Source organism: Aedes aegypti, chromosome 1 (assembly GCF_002204515.2).
Source record: "Aedes aegypti strain LVP_AGWG chromosome 1, AaegL5.0 Primary Assembly, whole genome shotgun sequence".
NCBI classification, from domain to species: domain Eukaryota; kingdom Metazoa; phylum Arthropoda; class Insecta; order Diptera; family Culicidae; genus Aedes; species Aedes aegypti.
The window spans coordinates 54,979,157-54,997,907 of NC_035107.1; the positions used below are offsets into that span (position 1 = coordinate 54,979,157).

At 40.0% G+C, this 18,751-nt stretch overlaps 1 protein-coding gene across 4 annotated transcripts in view; it reads left to right on the plus strand.

Moving 5' to 3' along the window:
* The first annotated feature begins 384 nt into the window (after positions 1–384).
* Positions 385–18,751, plus strand: part of LOC5574012 (ubiquitin carboxyl-terminal hydrolase 2) — a 62,936-nt gene continuing 44,569 nt past the window's right edge. For 2 of the 4 annotated variants that reach the window (XM_021852720.1, XM_021852783.1), the window contains exon 1: positions 385–1,252. The gene's annotated coding sequence lies outside the window, so the exon portion shown is untranslated. The remainder of the gene's footprint in view (positions 1,253–18,751) is intronic. The other 2 variants (XM_021852839.1, XM_021852676.1) reach the window with 2 other exon arrangements.

Sequence of the window (18,751 nt, forward strand, 5' to 3'; positions counted from 1 at the left end):
ATATTCCATCCCTACGACAACGTCAACGAACTTGCTTCAACAAAAAGTGACCACTAAAATCCTAAGTGTGCCATGAGTCGCGAAACGTTAAACGCGTCACTGCTCGAGAGTATCAGTTAACAACCAAGATGGCTAAACTAATGCAGAGGTACGCTCACAGTTGCCAGTGAAATCTTGCGCACCAACACCGCCATCTTTGTATTGTAAACACTGTGCCAAAACTACCTGTTCTATTCGCGGAGCATACATGCAATCGCCGTTCACCTGATTGATCCAAACGGCAGACAAGCCCTTCTGGTATGCGTGCGGAATTCGTCCCAAGTGTCGAGCAATACGACGAAAGAAAAAAAAATCTTTTTTGACATTTTTCATTTTACCTTATTTTGGCAGTCGTCTTCTGCGCTTCGTTCGGTGTACACACGCATCAGAGTAACGAGAACCACCCTCTCCTCCGCAATTTGGGGAAGAAAAAAGGAAAAGAACGGAGATCCAGCCGTGAACAATCCCGAAAAAGGAATCACGAGCATATTCGCCGCGCACCGGTGGTTAAAACGTAGAAAATCGCAACCGTGGTCCAGAATCGGTGGATTTTTTCGTGAAATTTTCAACCTCTTCATTGCCTGCTTTCGCGAGTGAATCTCCCGTGAATCGCTCGATCAATTTCGGATAGTCGCGCCGATAGTCTGTGTTTGGTAACCAACGAGTCTAAAACGAGTGAATGAATCACGACTACGGCGGCGGCTGTGACAACGACGGAAAAAAAGAGTAGCCGACATTTTTTCAAGTTCAAATTTTCACTTGCGAATGCCTGACCATCCGTCTATTATAACACCATCAGTTGGGGCTAGTACAGATTCGACCGCATTAGCAGCGTAGTACACGTACGGTCGAAAGTGAGTGAGAGTGAGTGTGATTTTGTGCGAATTCTTCGTTTTTTTATATAGATATTGCTACCGTGCTCTGTACGGCACGATTCAAGTGAAAAGAAAGGTAGGAGTCGAAGAGCTTTAGTGCGTGACTAAAGCAGCTGCTGGCTGGTGGTGGGAGCGCCAGCGAGACTCACAGCAGGCCGTGTATTTGTGTGCTGCGCCCCGATCATCCGTCCAAGGCCTCCTTAGAGCTGTCTTGGAACGAACGGCAATAGCGCCACAGCAGTTCACAGGATCTTCCAACGCCTACTCCATCCATCCATCGCGGCGACGGCAACGACGACGACGACGTAGTCTACTATGTTCGTTCTAAATTCGGACAGGTTGGTACACAATTTGAGCGGAAAATGTGAGTGCAGGTGCAATTCTCTTTTATGACGGTGGTCTCCTTTTCGTGTGCGAGCTATTGATTTCGCGTGTTTTTTTTTATACTGCGCTGCCATGGGCGTATGTTGGGTGCGGTGCGAAGGGACAAAGGGTTTTCCGTGTACTGTTGATTCGTGTGCAGTTGATCTGCAATAGAAAATTGCATGCCATCCTTAGTAAACAAGTTTGACTCTAATGCGATTTTATAGCCTTTTGTTCCATGTTCTATTATTATCAGCCATAACTCATTACACTTTTCTTCACTGCCTTGAAATCAATACACAGATAGTAAGTCTACAAGCGGTATACCCAGAATTTATCAAGGATTTGTGGCAAAGTAAAAATTTGCTCTGCCGTTGATCGGCTCTCACGAAAACTTTTTTAGTAGCCGACGAAGTACTCCTTCAGCGGCCTAAATCTGTTGAACAGAATACATGATATTATTTTGCACGTCAATTTGAAAAGTTTTCATTACAACTTTTCTGGAGTATACGTGCGAAAATGTATCGAATTTCGAATTCTTCTTCTTTCTGGCGTTACGTCCCCACTGGGACAGAGCCTGCATCTCAGCTTAGTGTTCTTATGAGCACTTCCACAGTTATTCACTGAGAGCTTACTATGCCAATGACCATTTTTGCATGTGTATATCGTGTGGCAGGTACGAAGATACTCTATGCCCTGGGAAGTCGAGAAAATTTCCAACCCGAAAAGATCCTCGACCGATGGGATTCGAACCCACGACCCTCAGCTTGGTCATGCTGAATAGCTGCGCGTTTACCGCTATGGCTATCTGGGCCCCCGAATTTCGAATTATAGTTCTTATTTCTTTACCAGGTCAGTTGACGTAAATACCGTTTGTTTACTAAGTACGAAACCCATAGTAGGCGGCCATTCTCTTCGATCAACTCGTGGAAGAGATTTGTGAGGGCCAGAGGTTAATTTGTATCCAAGGGTTTGGACGATCCTTACTGGTTGTCGACTAGCCTACCTTGATAATTTTCCTCCAAACCAACATCAACTTCGAGGATGCTCCAATAAAATCTGATGATTGATTGACTTTTCTACATTAGGGTGGGCTAAAAAAAAGGTCACACTCTGCTGAAAATTAAAATATTTTGTGAAAATATTGAACGATAGTACATTCAGCACTCAATATCGAACTTGAAACAAAATAACATTGCCATTCACATTGGTGTGCGTGCCCTTCCATAAACACACCACTGACTGTGGCATGGCAGGTTCACCGTCATCACGATTCCGCTAATGGCGTGTCACGTATCGCTCGTGAAGAAAAACAACCGCAGCCACACCACTGACTGTCAGTATAGCTATAGTGCTTTATGGCCGAGGGCACGCGGAAAAAAAGAAAGAAGAAACACAAAGTTTCACGTCTCTCTAATTTTATATCGATCGATTTCGCGTGATCAAGCACTGACAGTGCGAACTCGCAGAGGATGACGAAGTCGACGATTCTCTCTGATATTGTTGTGAATGGTGACGGCTGTGATGATGGCAATAATGATGGCGATGGCGAAGATGAGATTCTATTATACAGTATTGGACAATTCATTTGCTACTTTTCCAATTTTTCATATTTTAAGATAAATCGTTTATGATTTTTCGTCAAAAATTTCACTCCATCAAAATCAGTTTTACTGTTTGTCTCGTGGATGGAAGAATTACTCAAAAACAGTCTTGGGAACTGTGACCACAATTCACCACAGTTCATCGATTCTGCCATTCAACCAAAATACAAAGCAGCAGCAGCATCAATACCATCAGGCGTTGCGCTGCCAACGGTTCACACACTACTTGACTATTTTTGTCTCTCCACTATGACCGTTTTCGGGCAGCCATTCCAAGGTGAATGATTGAAAAAAGTGTTAAATCATTCAATCGCTAATATTTTGCTAGTGTTTTCAACTAATTGAAATCTATTAGCTCCAACAGAAAGAGCACAATCATTCCGTTGCGATACATATAAACAAGTTCAATTTCATGCTACCTTTATCGAGCAAAAATGCAAAACCCCGAAAACCGCAAAAATCGTGTCACCACTGTGCTCGAGTCATTTCGCATTCGGGGTTGAAAAACGTTAGGAAGAAGAAGATTACAGTTTTGAAGAGCCGTGACATTTTTTGGTTTTTAACGGTCATGGTTTGCTTTGGATTTTGATGGTCGTGTAGAAAGATGTCAATGTAGAGGCGGTAAATGTTTGCTCCAGTACTTTTCGCATCACTGCTCAAAAATATATTTTTTTTTTTTTTTTTTTTACTTAACTCGTTTATTTGGAAGGCTCAGGTGCCGTAGGGCATAACAGAGCCGAAATCTTTTCTTTTTTTACATTGTTTACATTTTATTTATTTTAAAAACTATGTTAGTATAGGGAAGTTTTAAGGTTAGTGAATACATTTATACAACAGGAAAGGAAAGGATTTTTCGGGATTTCTTAAGCTAGATTTCTATGTTCATGGGACAGGATATCCAGATCTGTAACGAAACTAAACAGAAACGGTTTGTGGGAGACACGACGAGAAGAGGACAATTTGAAGGGGAAAACAAAAGGCAGGGAACAAACGACAATCAAACACGGATATTGATACGCTTCAAGAACAGGTAAATAAAATTCATATATTCCAAATCAAGGCCCGCCAACACTTCCCTAACAGGTTTCTGCTGTCTTCCTCGGATCCGGAGAGTTTCAGTCAGATCAGATCTGATGCTACGATGCTCACCGCAGCCCCATACAACATTTTCAATATCCTGGTAAGCCACGCCGCAAACACAGAGATTGCTTTCTGAGAGCCCAATACGGTGGGTATGCGCGCTTAACGAATAGTGATTGGACATAAGCCGACACATGACACGAATGAAATCACGGCTCATGCCCAACCCCTTAAACCATGGTTTTTTCGACACCTGTGGAAATATGGAATGCAGCCATCTACCCATTTCTCCGTCTCTCCATTTCTGTTGCCAGCTGATCAAGGTCTCCCGACGGGCCAATGCAAAAAAATTCATCGAAGGCGATTTGACGCTCGTAAACATCGCCTTCTTTAGCGCCTACCTTAGCCAGAGAGTCCGCTTTCTCATTGCCCGGAATGGAGCAATGGGAAGGGACCCAAGCTAGGGTAATAGTGTAAGAGCGATTTGACAAAGCACTCAATGCTTGGCGTATTCTATTCAGGAAGTACGCTGAGTGCTTCACCGGCTTCATTGATCGAACAGCCTCCAGAGAGCTTAGACTGTCGGAAAAAATGAAGAAGTGCTCGGGTGGGAGAGAACTGATGTACTCTAAGGTGTAATGTATAGCTGCTAGCTCAGCAACATATACAGAACATGGCTTTTGAAGCATGAAGGAGGCGCTATGAAAAACGTTGAAAACACCGAAACCAGTGATGTCATCCATTTTTGACCCATCAGTGAAGAACTGTCGGTTCTCGCTGACATGCCCGAATTTACTTGCAAACATGGGAGGGATAAACTTTGAACGAAAGTGATCTGGTATACCATGGATATCTTGCTTCATAGACAAATCAAATACTACAGTGGAACAGTCGAAGTCTAGGAAGTTGTCACGATTGGTGTTAACCGAAGATGGGCTGACCTCCAGCGTCATGTACCAGTAGTACACACTCATGAAACGAGTTTGAGGATTATGTTCAAGCAGCTTTTCGAAGTTTTCAATAACCAATGGATTTAGAACCTCACAACGGATGAGGAACCTGAGTGTTAACTCCGCGAAACGATCTGTCAGGGGCTGTACTCCTGCAAGTACCTCTAAACTCATTGTGTGAGTCGAGTTCATGCAGCCTAGCGCGATGCGAAGACAACGGTACTGAATCCGCTGTATCTTCAGCATATGTGTTTTCGCCGCGGATTGAAAACAAAAGCTACCATACTCTAAGACCGACAAGATGGTTGTTTGGTACAGCTTGATCAGATCTTCCGGATGGGCTCCCCACCATGTTCCGGTTATAGTTCGCATGAAGTTGATTCGTTTTTGGCATTTCTGTGTCAGATACGCAATGTGTTTCCCCCAGGTGCATTTGGCGTCGAACCAGACCCCGAGATATTTAGAAGACATGCTATGAGTGATTGTCTTACCCATGAGTGTAAGCGGAAACTTGGCAGGTTTGTGTTTCTTTGAAAAGACAACCATCTCAGTTTTCTCCGCAGAGAATTCGATACCCAGCTTTAAGGCCCAAGTGGACAAATTGTCCAGAGTATCTTGTAAGGGTCCTTGTAGTTCAGCTGCTGTTGATCCTGTGACAGAAACAACACAGTCGTCTGCAAGCTGTCTCAACGAGCAATTTTCCATGAGACAGTCATCAATGTCTCTCACATAAAAATTATAAAGAAGGGGACTCAGACATGATCCCTGGGGGAGACCCATGTAGCTAATTCGTGAAACTGACAAGTTTCCATGAGTAAAACTCATATGCTTCTCGGACAACAAATTGTACAAAAAATTGTTCAAAATTGATGAAAGGCCACTTGCGTGAAGTTTGTCGGAAAGGACATCAACACAAACTGAGTCAAAAGCACCCTTAATATCCAAAAACACTGAACCCATCTGCTCCTTTTGGGCAAAGGCAAGTTGAATTTCTGAAGAAAGCAGCGCAAGACAGTCGTTCGTTCCTTTGGCTTTGCGAAAACCAAACTGCGTATCTGACAGCATGCCATTCGATTCAACCCATTTATCCAGTCGAAAGAGAATCATCTTCTCTAACAACTTGCGAATACACGACAACATCGCAATTGGACGGTACGAATTATAGTTCGACGCTGGTTTCCCGGGTTTTTGAATGGCTATTACTCTCACCTGCCTCCAGTCATCCGGAACAATGTTACACTCCAGAAAGTGATTAAACAAGTTCAATAGGCGCCTCTTTGCGACGTCAGGGAGGCCCTTAAGCAAATTGAACTTGATTCGATCCATTCCTGGAGCGGAATTGTTACATGAAAGGAGAGCAAGTGAGAATTCAACCATCGAAAACGGTCTATCCATGGCGTCCCTATCCACCGGAATATCTCGACGCACGCGATCAACAGGAACGGAATCCGGACAAACTTTCTTAGCAAAATCGATAATCCACCGAGGAGAGCTCTCTCGATCCTCATTAACTGACGATGTATTACGCATTCTTCTTCCGACGGTCCAAAGCGTTCTTAACGAGGTCTCACGCGATAATCCTTCCACAAAATGACGCCAATAACCGCTTTTCTTCGCTTTAACCAAGCTTTTGAACTTGCGTTCAAGGGAAGAATAGCGCTCATAGTTGTCAATTGAACCGCGTTTCCGAAAGTCTTTAAACGCAGCGGATTTCTCGCGATAGAGTTCCTTACACTCGTCATCCCACCACGGATTGGGAGGCTTCTTACGAACCGACGGACTTGGCACAGGACGGCGTTGTGCTTGAAGCGCGCTGTTGAGAATCAACTCGGATAAAAATCGATACTCTTCCAACGGAGGAAGTACTTCTACCGCTTGTTCTCCATCAATGATCGTTTCCGCGTATTTTCCCCAGTCAATGTGTTTCGTGAGGTCGTAGGCGAGATCGATGGATGGAGACTGTTGTGTTCCATTGGAAATTGAAACTACGATCGGCAAGTGATCGCTACCATGGGGATCCTGGATTACCCTCCATGAACAATCCAGCGATAACGAGCTTGAACATATTGAGAGGTCTAAACGGCTATCCCTAGGACTTCCATCTTGAGCTGGAGGTGCCACTCGTGTAACTTCCCCAGTGTTGAGAATTGTCATATTGAAGTCGTCGCAGAGGTCATATATCAACGTTGATCTGTGGTCGTCATACAGTTCCCCCCAGCCTGTTCCGTGGGAGTTGAAATCCCCAATGAACAACCGTGGTTCAGGCATAACTGAGCAGATGTGAGAGAGATCTCTGCGAGATATCGCCGATCTCGGAGGAAGATATATGGAGGCGACACTGAGGCTTTTGCCTCGGATAGTCACCTGACATGCAACGACTTCAATGCCTGACATCGGCGGCAGATCGACTCTGTAGAACGAGTGATGCTTTCTGATCCCCAAAAGCACTCCTCCATATGAGTCGGATCGATCCAGGCGAATAATATTAAAATCATGGAAAGGAAGGGTCACATCAGGTGTTAGCCATGTTTCTGATAACGCAAAAACATCGCACTGTAAATTATTAACTAAAAATTTAAAACTATCTAATTTAGGCATAATACTACGACAGTTCCAGTGTAGAACAGAAATCATATCTTCGACCTCTGTGGATAATTTATCCATCAAAAGATATGATCGTTGCAAGGAGGGGCATTCTAGAAGCCAGCTGCTTCAAAAGAGGAGTCACACATGGAAGCAATCCTTTGACAATGTTCTTCACTGGGTCGGAAGCATTGAAGAAGTTAAGGATGATATCCATTATGCCAGAAAGCGTAAACATAGGAACGCCCTGAGGTTGTCCTAGGGGCTCCGAATGCGAGCTTTCTTTTGGCTGAGCAGTCTGAAATTTTGGAATATTTGGGATTTTAGATTTTCCCGGTAGCGGCGGAAAGTCTCTTTCCTCTTGGAGTTTGAATCCAGGAGGCGAAAGCTTTGAGACTTTCGCGACAGGCTTAGTATTTTTCATGGTTGGTGGGTCATCACTGCTAGGCAGATTCCGAGGCTTTTTTGTGGGTCTCTGGAGTCTCACACGCTTCCTCGATGAACCCTTGAAAACGAAGGAAATTCCTTCACCAACCTCAGAGTCAGAGCCCTGATCATCAAGAGACAGAGAAGAGTAGATATTTTGTGATTCAGCAGACGGAGCAGCCTTTTTCAACATCTCGGCAAAACTACGCCGAGAGCGCTGCTCTAAAGATCGTCGCTGATGTTGCTGCCGGCGTACGTACGTTGGGCAGTTTTCGAGGGCATGTGGTGGACTTTCGTTGCAATAAACGCATTTTGGCGGTATACTACATGCACCATCCACATGTCTCTCTCCGCAAGAAGCACAGCGAGGTTTATTGCAGCAATACTGGGCAGTATGGCCCAGCTGCTTGCAATTGGTGCAATTCATTACCTTCGGTACGTACAGCCGCACAGGTAAACGAAGTTTGCCGATTACTAGAAAATTCGGCAAAGCAGATCCGGAAAAGGTCACACAGAAGGAGTCTGAATGCGAATAGATCTTCTTATCTCCCACCAGGGATACGGAATGCAATTGCTTGCATTCCAGTATGGGGACAGATGGGAGAGAAGGGTTTTTGAAGCGACCACAACCCTGCATCAATTCTTCGCAGGTCATACTGCCTTCGGTGACCACTCCCGCAATCTCAACCCGATGGCTCGGTAGATAAGTTTGGTACTCACGAGTAAAGAGCTCACAGGCCACAATCTCATTGGCCTGTTTACGGTCACTGACGGTGACGCGCAGCTTACCAGAACCCACTGTGTCAATGGCGACAACGGAAGAGAATCGCTTAGTCAGATCCTTACTGATCTGAATAGTGTTCAACCGTTTGCCTTTGGATCGAAAGAAAACAACAAAAGGCCCATCAGAGTCGGGCGGGTAGGCCTTGAGGCGGGGGGACGTCGGAGATGATTGATTATTTGTGTCCATTTGAGACACATCAGATTGAGGGGACACACATGGATTGGGCATAGAGGTGTTTGTGTTTTGTTGGTTCAACACATTCGAAGACTCAGTGAGGGGATACGACGTTCCCCCGCCATCATCATCTACACCCATTGCGGTAGCTTAACACCGCAAAGGGGCGCACGAATAACTTAAACTAACACTAGCCACAGAAATGGAAATTGAATCAAACTGAAAAAACACACATACAAAGGGGAATGGGAAGAGGGAAAACTTTCACACACAGTAAAAACTAATCAAAAGAGTCGTGAAGAGGAGAAGAACAACGAGAGGTACTTATCTTTTACTCTATCCACGCAGACGTCGTCGTCGATGATGCTGTAACCGATGGGCGTCTACGCTTGGGGAGAGGTAGCAAATGGCGGACGACCGTTCGCTGGCGCGTCTCCGCTGTCGCACACTACAGATGATGATCACTGCGTTGCACTCAGGTAGCACACGGGACGAGGTACGGGCTGTCCTCGACGGTACACGTGATCCGAAGAACCGCTCACTGGTACTTGTGGATGTGTGGTTGGTCTCTCACTCTCTCTGCTCTTACGCTATACACACACTATAGCCGATGAACACACTGCACTGCACACAGGTAGCACACGGGACGGGGTGCAGGCTGCTTTCAACGATGCACGTGATCGGAAAAATCCACGCGTTGGCGAAAACGTTTAACAGTTTTGCGCAAAACTCGATTTAACGGCAACACAATGGCTTCGCCGAAAGTGTTCCGCTTCCAAGCCGAACTAAGGCTTTTCACTGCAATAAACACACTTTGCACTAACTAACAACCAAATATTTGGGAAGAACGGGGGTGAACCCGGACACACGAGAACTATCGACTGTCTCGCACGGTAGCTCAACAAGGAATGAGCTCAAAAATATATGTTAACATTCAAATTATGCCAGACGCGTAGTTTAAATTTCACTCAAATCCGTCCATAAATAACATAGATCTAAACTTTAGAAGTCGATTATTTTGTATGGAAAATCGAAAAAAAGCTGCAAATGTATTTTCCAATACTGTAGAGGCAAGGGAAGACATTTCGCACCGCATAAACGTTGCCAAAATGTGCCATAGTTCTACTTCGCTCGTCAACTGTTATACAGTAGTATTTACGCATACGTAGAGACGTTTTGCTAATAATTAGAGATAAATTGGACGAGCTGAAGTTTACGAGTGTGGTATTTTCACTTTTCACACACGTCCAACCACCCACTGCCGCCCACGCACGCGATCCCTGGAATGGTGTTTTCGGGGGGAAGCAACGTGAGTAAATTACGGAGCATGATCGTCACTAGAGGAGGGCCATCATAGGGCCACATAATATGGTATCGTTGTTTATTGCTTCGTGATCACATATGAAGGATTTCACTGAAATAGGCAAGAACTCATGGAACTATACACGTCAATTATCTGCTGAATTTTCTTCAACTACACTTCTGGAACAGAGCCTTCTTCTCACCCAAGTAACACGTGAAACATCTTTCAAAGAAATGCATTCCAAAAATGGTATCAAATATGTATCAATAAAAGCATCTGTATCGTACCAGTTCTAGTTCCGTTGCATATTAATATTAAAAGCTCATACCCAGTCAACACAAACTCATAAATGTTAGCGTAAGAGAGAGAGTACAAAAGTGGAGGCGATATACAGTTTGCTGACTGGGCAGTGCTTCATGAAGGCCCAATCAATCGTGTTCTCTTTCGCAATTAGTGATTAGTGGCTACTCAGTCAAAGATGGCAGATCAACTGATGAGCTCGTTTCATGCTTTTATTCATAGAATATGTATGACAACACACGTTTTTATCGTAACAACGATAGGGAAGTTACGTTTATGTATGACATCAACAAACTATGAACTATTTTTTGACTCAATTGATCAGTTCTCAAAATTTTAACAGTGTTGTGTGAGGGAATAAGTTGCACCTCCAAATGCATCCTCAAAGATTCGGATACCGGTGGCCAATATGGATACATGACTGAAAATGTAGTGTACACCTCCTATTCCACCACTGATTCTTGGTAAAATTTCAATATATTTTGAATGTATTTATGTGAAAATATATCACACACATCTTGCGAGCTCATGTGGATCATTGATGGATCTCTATAATCACTTGGCTATTTGACAGCCCGAAAATATTAGTATACGATCCCGGAAAATCAATTCAAATCAAATGTTAATTTCCATACTTTGTCATATACACTCGACAAAAATTACCATCGGAAAACTTTTTGTTAATTTTTGAACACAGGTGACCATTTAAGGTCCAGTTTTCGAGTCCCATTTTTGGTTTAAAAGACCGATTTTTATCATTAAAAAACAGCCATTATACGAAAAATCAAATAACACTATTTAAGCAAATTGAAACTTTTAGAGGTAAAGTTGGAACATTTTGAAGATAAGGGGGTCATCATAGGTTTCGTTGAGTATCCCGGTGTTTGGTTCCAGAATTTTATTTCATATTTTAACAAAATATTATTTGACACGTAAATGAACACTTGAAGGATATTCTCAACACGAGAAATATAAAATCCAACTTTTTTATCAGGGTCAAACTATCGGAAGCTAAAATTGAGTATTTTGGATATATTCGATTGTTGTACTGAAACTCGGGCATAGGAACAAAGTTCCATTGATTTTTTTAAAATTTGATTCGATTGAGAATCCTGAAATAAAAAAGGATTAAAATACTATAAAGTTTCTGTTGAATGCATTTAGAGATCACTCAGAATCCTCAAACAATTCTTATCAGTATCCTCGCAAGATATACCGTAATCCGGGGGCAAATTGATCACTGGGGCGAATTTGATCAGGTCGGTAACAAGAAACATTTCCTCCCGACGATGCCAAAGGTATCGTTGGCACCACAAACATTCCATGTTTTCAAGTTTATAGATGCCTTATAATGATTTTGAACTATATCATTTTTATTAGGGTCAGATTTGCATAGAAATATTCACACTTTTTGCAGGTGTAAACAATACAATTAGAATTGTCGGTGCTAAACAATCCACTGGTGCTATGCTTAGATGTTAACTTTGAGTGTTTAAAATGTTGTGTAAGCTTAAGTATGAACCACTGAACCCTTTTTTGTTATCATACAGCATAGCAAGTATAGTGTTTTGCTCATAAAACCATTTATTCTCAAATAATGTGCTTATTTCCATGGAAATTGCCTACATTTAGGCGTATTAGGCAGATTATCATAGTTTAGTTTTGCAATAAAATGATCCAATACTCGAGTTGTAAGAATTTTGATATCATATTCAGATTCAGGAGACCCAAATTTAGTAGATAGGGATTTTTTTATTCTTAAACCTGTTTTGTTATATAGTGATCAATTTCGCCCCAATGTGTCATTCTAATTTTTTGTTATTAAAACTATTTTTCTGATATGTTAAATATTATTTCATGAATATTCAATTACATAAACTGATAAAGATCAATGGAGTACTTGTTTTGTCGAAATTTATTTGACAATATTTGAATTAAGAAGGACAACACAGCAAAAGGTTGTAAAAAAGTGATCAATTTGCCCCCGGTTTACGGTACATGAGATGCTTCGCACGTGCATATATGTGCACCAAAACTTTCGAAAAAACTACGAAAGATGTAGATTTAATCAATGTCAGAACATTGTTATCGCGTTCAACCATTCATATTTGTATAGTGAAATTTTCGGATGATTTTATATAAATCTTTTGTTAAGAATGAAATATTATTTGAAATAAGAGTTATTTGGAGAAGTTTTGGAAAATTTCACCAGCTAAAAGTGATTCTCTTTGACTAGCGAATTACGTTCATATGAAAAATTTGTGCCTAGCATAGGCGAGAGAAGCTGAAATTTATAAATTTTGGGTCTTTAGACGTTAGATTATGTAGACAAATTTTCAATTCGTTTTACTTTCGAAAAAAAAAAACCCTCAATTTTACAAAAACCTCTCTAGAGCCAAATCCCTGTTGCGCTACTGCATACACACACAATTTTCATTTCTCAGTTCGGTAATTTATTTTACGCTTCTCGCCTGTAAAATGTATAGTTTACCGACTTATCAACTACTTTTGTTGAAGTTTACTGTTATTCAGTACACATTTTCAACTTTTACCGAATACAGTATCTGAAATTGCTGCGTGTATCGTAAATGTTTGGATTTGTTGGAACTCATCAGTAAAAAGAGAAAGTCAGTAAAAATAATTACTGATTTATCTGTTCAAGATATGCTGTTACTGAACAGTCCTCAAAACGAAAAAAAAAACATTATTGAGCGCACGCATGGAAATGCCAGCAACAACTCGGGGACTTTTCACAAATTTCAACGGATTCTTGGTGTCGCTTCCTGAATGGAAATCTTTTTTTGATTCTTTATGCTGTTATCTTGTTATCTTGGCTTACTGATGGTAGGTATATTTATAACATTGTAAGATTATTTGACTACCGACTATTGGATATCGCAGAAAAGGAGAATCGCTCTGCGATCGAACAAATTATTAGATTCCACTCCATCGATCAAATTGTTGCAAATCAATTTTGTCGGTGGGGAAAAGCAGGAGCGGATCTTTCTGTTACCAATTGTTATATTTTCCTGTTGTCCTCACTAAAATCAAATCGAAATTAAATTCCATCGCAATTCAACACATTCCTAGAAATAATCTAGTGAATAAATCTCGTTAACATTCCGCGATCGTCAATAACTTAATTTAATTGCTGGTGCCTTTTGTTGAATCCTACCATGAAGAGCTGGCATACATATTTGAATTTGGAAAGATCCGTTAGGAACGTGCTTGGACAGAAATTCTGCTTGATGTTAATAAAATGCACAATTGAATAAATCCAAGAGGCAAAACAGGATTATTTATGAATGCTGGGTTTCATTTTATAAGCTGAGAAACTCAGCAAATTATTGTAAATAAACCAATTTTACCAAAAAAGACAGCATTGTATGTTCGAATCCCATCCCCGGCATAGTCACTAAAAATTTCAGTGACGACTTCCTTCGGAAGGGAAGTAAAGCCGTTAGACCCGAGATGAACTAGCCCAGGGCTAAAAATCTCGTTAATAAAGATAGAAAAAAAAGCATTGTATGTGCAGCAAAAACTACTGACAAAATCAGCATTTTTTTACAGCGCATGAATGTATAGTTTTACGGAGTTTTCGGTAGCAATAAATTTTACTGAGTTAACTCTGCTGTTCAAAAACCAAGTAAAATTTTACCGACTTCGGTAATAAAATCTAAGTGTGTAAGCTTCAACGCAGGATTTAGAAAAAAAATCTATGCGGGATTTACAGCTTTCTCTCAGGATTCTCATCAGAATTTTCTTAGTGTGACCATTAGAATCCTCTCAGAATTATCATCAGAAGCCTCTTAAGATTCACATTTAACCTCTTTGAATTTGCTTCAGAATCCTCTTAGGATTAGAAAAGGAAATGAGATCGGATTGTTTCGCGGTCTTCGACAATATTCTTCATCGTAAAAATACCTATCGAGGTCTGTATTCAGAATTTTTATAGAGATCAATGGGCGACCTTTGGCGATTTTTCTTTACAAAAGTAAGTTTTCCCATAGTAAATCCCATACAAACTTTGAACGACTGGCGCTAAAATATAGTTTCTCCGATCGAGCTGAAATTTTGCACAGGTGGTATGAGACCTAAATGCAATCCAAAAAGTAGACTGGAGCGAGAATCTAAATTTTGCCCCCCACTAATGTGCTCATTTCAATCCGTTTCCCACTTATAGTTCAAATATTTCAGAACAATTAAGCGCTGTTCATATATCCAATCAGTAAGTAAGTAAGTACCGTAAAATGGGGTGTTAAGGACTCGTGGGGTGTTAAGGGATTGAACTTCTCAATCATGTTCGAAAAATCACAGAAACGTTGAAAGTCGATATATAAGTCATCTGAAAGGCTCATTTTTTTCGGAGGATTGTGAGCTGCATTATGTAATAAGAGCTGTCTATTAATATGAAGTATTGTGGTTTCTAGATATTGAAAACGTTTCGAAACATTTTTGTTCGAATTTTATGGGCTAAATACATTCATATACAAACCCATGAAATATATTAGAGAAAATTTCGTGAGTAACGTAGAAGATAAGTAAATTTATTTGAGATCATAGTACAGACAAAAACTTCTTTAAATTATATGTGGGTTTCGATTTTTAGGAACTTTTATGAAAAAAGTCTCGTTTTGGAATTAAGTGGGGTGTTAAGGGATTGTCTATTCTAACTTTTCTAAGTTACTAAACTCATTAGATTTATGCCGTAATGTATTTCAATATAGCTTTGAGTTGTTCCGTGAAGTTATTAACCTGCATGGAAAGTTAACGGATCATTCGTAAGTCACTGAATATCATCAAAAATGACTTATCTCAAAATTTGGTAAAATTGGTTAGAAAATGTACATAAAAACTGATTAATGTGAATATGGGGTTTTCATGATAATATTTTCAAAAGCTGTTCCATCGGATTGGTGTAAAGTTTGGAAATATGAGATGATTTTGAAGCTATTGATTCTATTAAGCTTTACCTACGTCCTAGATAAACAATAACAATATAAGGTTATTCCTGATCTCTTTTTGGAAAACTTTTAAGGCTTTGTGGGCATGTGTTAAGTGTTGTCGAGCATTGAGTACATTGTAGTATAGTGTGTGCGATTTCCGCTTTATATTGGAAACTTTTTGTTAGGATTTTTTTCAGATCATGCTACTGGGTGTTACATACAAATCCGTTATTTGGTGTGGTGCTTTACTTAAAAGGCAAATTGGACACTTAAAAAATCTGTATTCTGTATCTGTGTTCTGTAAAAATCGAGTTCTCCAACGTGTTGTGTACTACATTTTTTGAAGTTTCATAGAATACCACTTAAGGGTACCAGAAGCCATATCGGAATGCATTCATCATTATTTTACAATTTGTTGTGTTATGATTTATTACGCAACTCAAACAGTTACGTAATGAGAAAGCGTTGCGTAATGAATCATTACAGCACTGGTTTCAGTTGCGTAATGACTATTACCACACTCCTTAATGCAGTGCAGGAAAGTAGGCCGTTTCATGTCAGATTAGAGTGACAGCCTATTACGATGAGAAATTGCAAAAAAAATATTTTAAGACAATTGTGCGATGCACTCATAGCTTGCTTAAAAATAGAATCAATATATATGAGAGATTTAGCAGGGAATATAAAACGGTTAACGTTTCCAGGAGTTCCAACTTGAATTATTTTGAAGTAATATCATCTTTAGAATGATCACATCAACGATGTTGACCAAAATATTTTTTTTTTGTTGTTGTTGGTAAAATATAGTTTTATTTATAAAGCTCAAATTCCTTAACACCCCATTTTGCATATTTGTCAAAAATCACACATTTTTATGATTATCTCAGAAATCTGCCATATGATCATCTTCATTGTAATTGGCTTTTGATATACACGTCGGGAGAATGATAGGTCTGTATTTTGTTCAATCAATGACATACTAGAAGTTGCTCGAAATTTAGGTAGAATTTTTTTTCATCCCTTAACACCCCATTTTACGGTGTATTATTAGATAAAGAGTGCATATCAATGAAAAAAAGTAAGAGGTTGTTTCCGAGATACGACCGCCAAGTTGACGTCCCAAGTAACCGCAAGCATTAAGGTGAAGATGAATCGAAGCCAAACCTCAAATTTTCAAGAGCACGGATCTGGAGAACCAAACACCCGTTTGAACAGAAAACCTAATCGATTGGTCACCACCAGCTAGTAACCAATCGATTAAATTTCCAGCTTAAACGGATATTAGGTTCTCCAGATCCGTGCTCTTGAAAATTTCAAGTTTGGCTTCGATTCATCTTCACCTTAAAGCATTACTGTAATTTAACTGTAATTAAGTGAGTGCAATGCATCATTACTCTTATTCAACAATATGCGTGCAGTAATGCTCTAATTCCACATTGTGATTGCAATGAAGCATTGCTTTATTGTTGCAATAATACGTGCATTAATGGGTGACATACGGTCACCAATCAATGCTTCATTGCATCACTTTACTCAATGCTTCATTGCAACAAATACGGCGAAGTCAATGCTATATTTTTACTTCTTCTTTTAGCTTAGCGGTAACAAAATGGAGCCATGGCGGTATCTGGATTCAATTGGCTTGTTTAGGGGTACCGTAATCCGGGGTAACATTGATCAGCGGGGTAACATTGATCGGGATGACTCATCTTGTTAAACATTCAAATAAAGATTTATTGATGAAACATTTTCGAACCATGAATGGTGCCTCTCTTTCATATATTCATAAGCTAATGATAATTAAGGTTTTTGCCAAAATTGCGTTTAGTTCATGCGCAACTTTTTGAAACAATGATTTCTATCATTTTCACTGACACTACCGAAAATTCATGTCTCACATGAGTTCTGCAGACGATGTGATCAAGGAAAATGCGGTTCTTACTAAAAATGGCATCGCCGAAAACGATTCCGTTGTCAAATCTTCCATAAGTTTATTCAATTAGGCAACATTTACTAATTACTATTACGAATGTAGAATTTCCTAAAGAAATTGCCTACTTTTAGGCGTATTCCGCGGTTCAAGGTGTTTTTAATTATGAAATAACTCAAAAAGTAAATGACTTGTAAGAGTTTGGTCTTCATATTCGGCTTCAGGGGCCCTGATTTTAGTAAGTAACGACATTTCCAATATTAGCGAACGTTGTTTACTTGGGTGATCAATGTTACCCCATATCAGCTGAATCAAAAAAATCACTTAAAACATTTATTTAAACATGTTTAAATCTTTCGAAAAACAAAATAAAGTACATAGTTAGGAGCGGTGGGTGCCAGTACTTGTTTTAAAAATATGAAACTTGTAACATTTGTATTGTGAAATGAAAAATTTAAGAAAAACTAAAAAAAATGATCAATGTTACCCCGGATTACGGTATCCTGTTTTTTACATATTCTGATTCTACGTTAAAAACTGAGCCAGAATCTAAAGTTTCATAATTTTCCGTGCGTTGGAACTATTTTTAAAACAAGATGGAATTTAGTATGTAAATCGCGTTTGAATCACCCCTCGGCAAATTTTACTCCGGGCGAGCTGTCATTATGTAAATGGAAATGTCTTTGAGTCGACGGAATTAAATCTATTTTAATCATTTACAATATCAAAATTAAGATATTAAAGCGCAATAAAATCGTGTTACACTTGGAAAGCTGTGGTCTTTTGAGCAAGCTACAAAAAACTGCTATTTTTTCATCACTAAACAACCCAATTCCCTGTCGGTCCAAAATATTTTTGTAATGGAAATTTCTTTGACTTCTATGGAGATAATGTATCATCTTTTATCTCTAATGATATACGTAAAAATGAGGGAACCAGTAGCAAATCTAAGGAACTGGAGAAATTTTCGTTAAATAGGAACTCCATTCGTTGGAATAATGTTATCTTTAGTTTATTTTTGACTAAACAGTTAACGTATCGCCCATTTCAACAAATTCCTGCTGCTGCATACTATTGAATTTCAGAGTTTTGTTGAGGACGTAGATTCAGCATCAGATCCACTATAGCCTGTACACCTCCGGCAGCAGATTTGTCGAGATTGCGGTAAACAGTGGCTTTTCGCGGGGTATTTATTGCTGTCCTGGGCATTCCTAGAAGCAATTGAATGAGTACTAATATAATTATGTGGAATAATCCCTGATAACTCACTGTTTTTGTGAAAAAGATCCTAATGATAAGATGCAGAAATGGTTCAGCCGTACAAAATGGAAACAAAACAAAGTCTGAACAGCAAAAAAGTGACAGACACAGTTACAGCTTGGGCGTGCAAGAAT